This window comes from Ursus maritimus, unplaced genomic scaffold (assembly GCF_017311325.1).
Source record: "Ursus maritimus isolate PB19 unplaced genomic scaffold, ASM1731132v1 scaffold_22, whole genome shotgun sequence".
Taxonomy (NCBI): Eukaryota; Metazoa; Chordata; class Mammalia; order Carnivora; family Ursidae; genus Ursus; species Ursus maritimus.
This window is the reverse complement of record NW_024424675.1, coordinates 20,611,793-20,618,560: the sequence shown is the minus strand read 5'-3', so window position 1 is coordinate 20,618,560 and position 6,768 is coordinate 20,611,793. Positions and strand designations below refer to the sequence as shown.

The window sequence follows — 6,768 nt, the reverse complement described above, 5'->3', positions numbered from 1 at the left end:
GACCAATTTGTGAAATCTCTTAATTCTTTGGTTCTCCTGAGCTGAGGGAGGTGGTTCCTCTATTCATGTGATGTTGCTGGGGCTGTAGGCATTTGTGGGCAGAATGTCCAAGTGGCTCACTCATCTTCTCTGGCAGTTGGTACTGGCAGTTAGCTGGGTTCTCAGCTGGGACTCTGGGCTGTGGTGTGGGTCTCAATTCTCTTCCATGGGGCCTCTCTGTATAGCTTGGACCCAAGAGCTAGCGTTCCAAGAAGAAGGGAATTCTCTTAAGGCCTGAGCTTGGAAGTCCCAGAACATTCCTTCTACTATCTTCTACAGGTCAAAGCAGCCACAAGGCCAGCCCAGACTCAAGGGGAGTGGAGGAATCACTGGGGGCCATTTTTGGAGACTGGCTACCATAAGCCCCTTCAGTCTATTTTCCACTTTCCAGAGACATCTTTTTTTTTTTTCTTTTGAGATTTATTTATTTGAGAGAGGGAGAATGAGAGAGAGAGAGAGTGCACTCATGCTGGAGGGGGAAGGGCAGAGAGAGAGAGAACCTCAAGCAGACTCCCCTCAGAGTGTAGAACCCAACACAGGGCTTGATCCCATGACCCATGAGATCAGGACCTGAGCCAAAACCAAGAGTCAGAAACCCAACCAATGAGCCATTCCGGAGCCCCTCCAGAGACATCTTTTAAAAACAACTAGGGGCGCCTGGGTAGCACAGCGGTTAAGCATCTGCCTTCAGCTCAGGGCGTGATCCCGGCGTTCTGGGATCGAGCCTCACATCAGGCTCCTCCGCGATGAGCCTGCTTCTTCCTCTCCCACTCCCCCTGCTTGTGTTCCCTCTCTCGCTGGCTGTCTCTATCTCTGTCAAATAAATAAATAAAAATCTTTTAAAAAATTAAAAAAATAAAAAAATAATAAAAACAACTAGACCTCAGTCCTCTGCTGAAATCCACCAATGACATCCTCATGCTCACGATACCTGTCACATTAATGCCTTACCTGGCTCCTGCCCAATCCTGTCCTTCATACTTCTGCTCTTCCCATATTGGTCCTTATCGTCTTCCCAACACTCTTAACTCACCACCCTGAACCTTTATACTTGCTGTTCCATCAGCCTGGAACAGTTTCCCTCCAAGCCTCACTTGGCTACTTCACTTCATACTTTGGATACCTGACATTATTTATTTTTGGGGTCTCTGTTAGAATTTTAAGTCCTTGCCAGCAGTGCCTTTCTTGGTCCTATCCTGTATTTACTCCTGACACCTAGAAAATCATTAATCATGGGGCTGGCATACCATAAATACACCCTGTGGTTAACTGAATTTATTTCCCTAAATCTTGGGCATGTACTGCCTTCAGAAATGTATGAATTAATTTTAAAATAGGCAAACTACAGTGGTAATTAGCACACGGATCCAATACTGTACCCGTTCTACATACCCACTGGCAAATACTTCTACCTTCCTAATAAAGCTGACAGCTGCTTTCCTGTGTGCCCTGCGGGGCAGCTGCTGCAGCAAGCCCAGCCTCTGATGGGTCCGTCATCAATCTGCCCTGTGCATTCATGGAACTCAGGGAACTCAGAGGAACTCATCAGACACACTCTGGGCAGACGCCAGGGGAGTGCTGCCCTTGGCATTTTTATTTTAATCCATTTTGGTGTCAGCTGTCCCTCATTAATTCACTGAATTTAATTAGAGGGTTGAATGAGAACCCCTAACCTATGGCATCTAAGAGACCACTGCAGTCCAACACGGTCAATCAGAGTGAACCCACATATATCCAGGAAGCAGGCACGCGTTCAGGGCAGTATGCTTATAGACACACATCCCACGTGTCAAAGACAAATCTAGGTCCAAAACAATATTAACAAAACTTGTTTATTCATAAACTTGCAGCAAGAGAACCCTTCTGCCATCACCCTGCAGGGGTTCAAAGGTGTCAGGGAGTACATTTCATTGAGCAAAAAGGAAACGCTGTCTCAGTGAAAACCATTCCACAAGGTTAGGATTAGTGGAGTGAGGGAGACTCATGGGTCTTCCAATACATTTGGCCATCCTTGGTTAGCGGCAAGGGGGCAAGTGAGCAGTTTGGGGACATTTCAAAAGAGGAAAGGGCGGAGGGTTTTCTCTGGCCAGCCATTTCCTGGAACAAGTCGGGGGTCGACAGGATGCTTACTTGTAGTCAAACGGTCATCATGGTTAATGGTTAATGGGGGGGGGGGTGGCTGCTTTCCTACAGAAAGTTTCTCATATGATCATTACATTTAAAATAATTATAATTTTAGAGTTGAACTTTGACCCACCACCCATGGTCCCCACCCCAAGTCCATTCAATGAATGGAAAACCATAGAAACCGTGTCATTTGGTGTTTAAGCCTTAGTCAGCAATGGTCAGAAGCAGAATCAGAAGTTTTCCTGAATCCTACGACTGTGAATACAACCACCATGCTTCTCAAAAATAAAACAAGGAGAACAATGAAAATACAGTCAGTAGAAACATAAACCAGTTCTAGCCAGGCCCAAGGATACCCTTGCTTCTTTAATAGAACCTGACCCTGTTATGGGGCTCAAGGGCTCTGGGCTTCAGGGGTGCCTAAGCCCCTCCCCAGTACTGGGAGAGTCCTCGATTGGTTCAAACCAGTCAGTTCTCCACAGATTCAGTCTCGCTAGTGAACATAAGGGAAAAGTGGGTGGGTGGGGGGGCATCTGGAAAAGAAAGTTTGAGGTTTTTTTTAATAGCCCATAGAAGTGGTATTTTCTGCGGCAGGACATGGGTCGGGTTTGTTTTCCATGTGTGAGAAAAAGGTTCATACAACTTGGCAATGTGAATTGAAAGTCAAAATCTCTTTTGACCCTACAATCCCGCTTCTAGTATGTTATCCTATAGAATCAGGGTATTTAGGAAAGAAAAAAATTAACACATGCAAAGACGTATTGGCTTTTTGTTCTAATAAAAGCAAAGAATTGGCATTCCCCAAGTATCCAACTACAGGGCATCAGGAAACACTGTGAAAGACTTTGAAACAGGTCCCCCTGTCCCACTGGGACTGTTTTATCTAGCCCCCACACACTTTAAGCTACTTTATAATGATGTAAACTGAGGGAAACACATCATGTAGGTGATTCGTGTCCATACATATGCAAACTGCACCCTGTAAAGTCCTAAATGTAACTGATTATTACTCTGTGGATATTGGCTAATTTTGCCAGTTATATATCTACCAAGCAAATTTTTCAGCATTCTTACTGAGCTAATTATATTTTTATTTGTTCTTTGGATTCTCCTTTGAACCAATTAAAACATCTTACTTGTTCTCTTATTAATGAACAAGTTAAATAAAATCTTTAACGTGTTCGCTTTGTATTTGAGTCACGATTTTACTTTCTAAAAAAAGAAAAATTATCCTTTAGCAAGGTGGTTAAGTAAATTTTGTACATTCATTTGATCTTACTTATAGCCCTCTTCAACATAGTTATAAAGACCATCCAGCAGGGCGCCTGCGTGGCGCAGTCAGTTAAGCAGTGGACTCTTCGTTTTGGCTCAGGTTGTGATCTCGGGGTTGTGGGATCGAGCCCTGTGTCAGGCTCCAGGCTCAGTGTGCAGTCTGCTGGGTATTCTCTCTGCTCTCCCTCTGCCCCTCCCGCTTGTGCTCTCTCTCTAAAATGAATAAATAAATCTTAAAAAACAAACAAAAAACTGTTACACATTAAAACTAAGAGAGGGGCTCCTGGCTGGCTCAGGAGGTAGGGCATGTAACTCTTGATCTCATGGTTGTGAGTTTGAGCCCCATGATGGATGTAAAGATCATCCCCAGTACTAAAATCTTTTTTTTGAAGATTTTATTTATTTATTTGAGTGACAGAGACAGAGTGTGTGCACGAGCGAGCAGGGGGAGGGGCAGGGGGAGAATCTTAAGTGGGCTCTGCGCTCTGCGTGGAGCCCGATGCAGGGCTCGATCCCAGGACCCTGAGCTGAAATCAAGAGTCAGATGCTTAGGGGTGCCTGGATGGCTCAGTCATTGTAAGCGTCTGCCTTCGGTTCAGGTCATGGTCCCAGGGTCCTGGGATCAAGCCCCACATCGGGCTTCCTGCTCAGCAGGAAGCCTGCTTCTCCCTCTCCCACTCCCCTGCTGGTGTTCCCTCTCTCACTGTGTCTCTCTCTGTCCAATAAATAAATAAAATCTTAAAAAAAAAAAAAAAAAAGGGTCAGATGCTTAGCCAACTGAGCCATCCAGGTGCCCCTTAAAAATATTTAAAAAAAAAATTTTTTTTTAATTAAAGAGAAACAAAGGCTCCCTATTAGTTTCCTCTTCTTGCTGTAACAAACTACCACAAAGTTAGTGGCTTAAAAACAATACACATTTATCATCTTAGTTCTGGAGGTTAGAAGTCCAAAATGGGTCTCGTCGGGCTAAAACCAAAGTGTTAGCCAGGCTGGTTCCTTCCAGAGGCCCCAGAGGAGAAATATTTCCTTGTGTTTTCCAGCTTCTAGAGGCCACGACAGCTCTTGGCTTCTAGTCCCTTCTTCTATCCTCAAAACCAGCAAGCAAGGCATCTTCAGATGTTTTTCCCCTGACTCCTAAGGACTCTCGTGATTATACTGGACTTACCTACCCATATAATTCATGGTAATCTCCCCACTTCAGGGTCCATAGCATAATCACATCTGCAAAGTCCCTTCACCTTGTAACCTAGTCACAGTCCTGCCTAACTTGAAGTTCAGTGAGAACGGCATCCCTGTGTTTCTGCGTGAAGGTATCACACTGAGTGCTGAATGCAAGAGCACCCAGTACAGGGTCTCATTTAGATTTAATTCAGAAGTAACAGGCAATACACAGGAGGAAAATAAAACGATTGTTGCCTGTGGGGGTAGAGTGGGGACTGAGAAAGGGCATAAAGGAATTTTCTGAGATGGTGGTCATAGTCTGTATCTTGACAGTGTTGTCGGGTACAAGAGTATAAACAAATACGAAATTGTGATATGTATTTAGAGGGAATGGTAGTGATGTCTGCCATTCTGAAATGTGATATAAAAGGATGGATTCATAGAGGGATGGATAAATATGTGATAAATAGGTACAGAAACATGTTATGGTAGAATCTAGGTGTTGGGTATACAAGTGTTCACTATAAAAATCTTTCATTCACTGACAATTTTTATAAGGGAATTTTGGAAAAAACAAGCTATGACCCTGAAATATTGCTCCAGTGACTTAAAGTAATACATAGGGATGGACTGTGTTCCGACAGGTACAGGAGTATTACTGATAGTCTCCATCCCAAGGGAGGAGGGGAGTATTGCTAGCACACACACAGGGTGGGGACCAGAGAAGCTACTGGAATCAACTAGCCTGCCCACATGACAAAGAACTTCTACACCAATGTCACCAAGGAACACCGATTTAAAACCCCAATCTTCCCTTCGTAACCCTCCACCAATTTGCTGCAGCACATCTCCAACTGGGTGGTGACTCATTTCCTGAGAGCTGGTTGCATCTCCCACCTCTTGGTAACTCCAGAGAACCCAGCAGAATGCTCTACCCAGAACACATATTCAAAAAAACTCTGACGATGGGCGAGGAGGGGAGGGAGGGGCTCCCTGATGATTCCTTCACCAGTGAAGATGCAAACCGACCAGCCCCCAACCCCCCAGAGGGGCCAACAGGGAAGGGTGCTCCTGCTGCAGTTCTTTTGCCAAGACACAGTCTCCAATACGAGAGCCCCCCTGGCACAGCCCCGACCCCACCCCCCTGTACCGAATGGCCCGGGAGGCACCTGAAAGTAATCACTATCACACAGAGCTGAGAAAAGCCAGCATAAAGCACTTTTATTGCAATAATAAAACTTGAAACTCATACGTAGTGCGGGGAGGTCAGGGTCGGGGGGGTAGGCGGCAATAATTTCTCTCACCAAATCACTACACAGGACAGCAAAGGGGTGAGAGGGGTAGGAGGAAAAGCCAGGAAACTCTGATATCAGCAGGGGGAGCCGAACATCAAAAACCAGGAGACGCTGTAGCTGTGACGACCAGCATCGTTTTCTCAAGACAACACTCAAGGGTTTGTCGTGATGGCTGGGCTCTCATCGGGTGTTCAGTGTCTACAAACAGCACCTTCGATTTAAACTTTTGATTAAAGTTCTTAAAATTTGGGAAGTGGAGCTTGGATAGCTATGAGATTACAAAAGTCCTGAAGAACCGTTAGAAAAACCACAGGATGGGGGGGTGGGGGGGAAGCCAGGCCACGAAGAAGGCTTCGGAGGTCCCTGCTGGCCTGGGGACGGATACCTGTAGTGTCCAACGTCGCAGTGAGAACGATCTGCTTTCAAAAGGCAGAGGGTTTAAGGGGAGGCTGGGGCGGGGGCAGTGGAGGCAAAGGCTCTCCCCCTCCCCACTTCAGTTTTAGGTAGGGCTTTTAATTCAACCCAAGGGCATCTCTCACCTGGGAGAGTAATTCGGCCCTCGACAGCGCCTCGAATCTGCTATGGCTTTGCAGCGCAGCAGCAAGAATGTTTAATATATAATAGATAAAAATTTCATCCAAAAAAAATAAAATAAAATAAAGATTCTTGCATCCCCTCCCCCCCCACACCAATTCCTATTCTAAGGTTAGCCCCTTACTTGTGCTGTTAATACTTGACTAATACTTAAGTGGAAACCTAGATCCAAAAGACTGAAACTGAACCTTCACCCCAAAACAAAAACGAAATAAAATGAGTAACTTGAGGTTTATGGCATATAGTTCAGGTCAACACACATCCGAGGAGAAAGGGAAAG

The 6,768-nt window shown here is 45.3% G+C and overlaps 1 protein-coding gene across 2 annotated transcripts in view; it reads right to left on the bottom strand.

Annotated features, from left to right (window-relative positions):
• Nucleotides 1-5,795: 5,795 nt before the first annotated feature.
• The window catches only part of FKBP1A (FKBP prolyl isomerase 1A), a 21,757-nt gene continuing 20,784 nt past the window's right edge, over nt 5,796-6,768 (bottom strand). Inside the window, exon 5 of one of the 2 annotated variants that reach the window (XM_040638096.1) lies at nt 5,796-6,117. The gene's annotated coding sequence lies outside the window, so the exon portion shown is untranslated. The remainder of the gene's footprint in view (nt 6,118-6,768) is intronic. The other variant, XM_040638097.1, reaches the window with a different exon arrangement.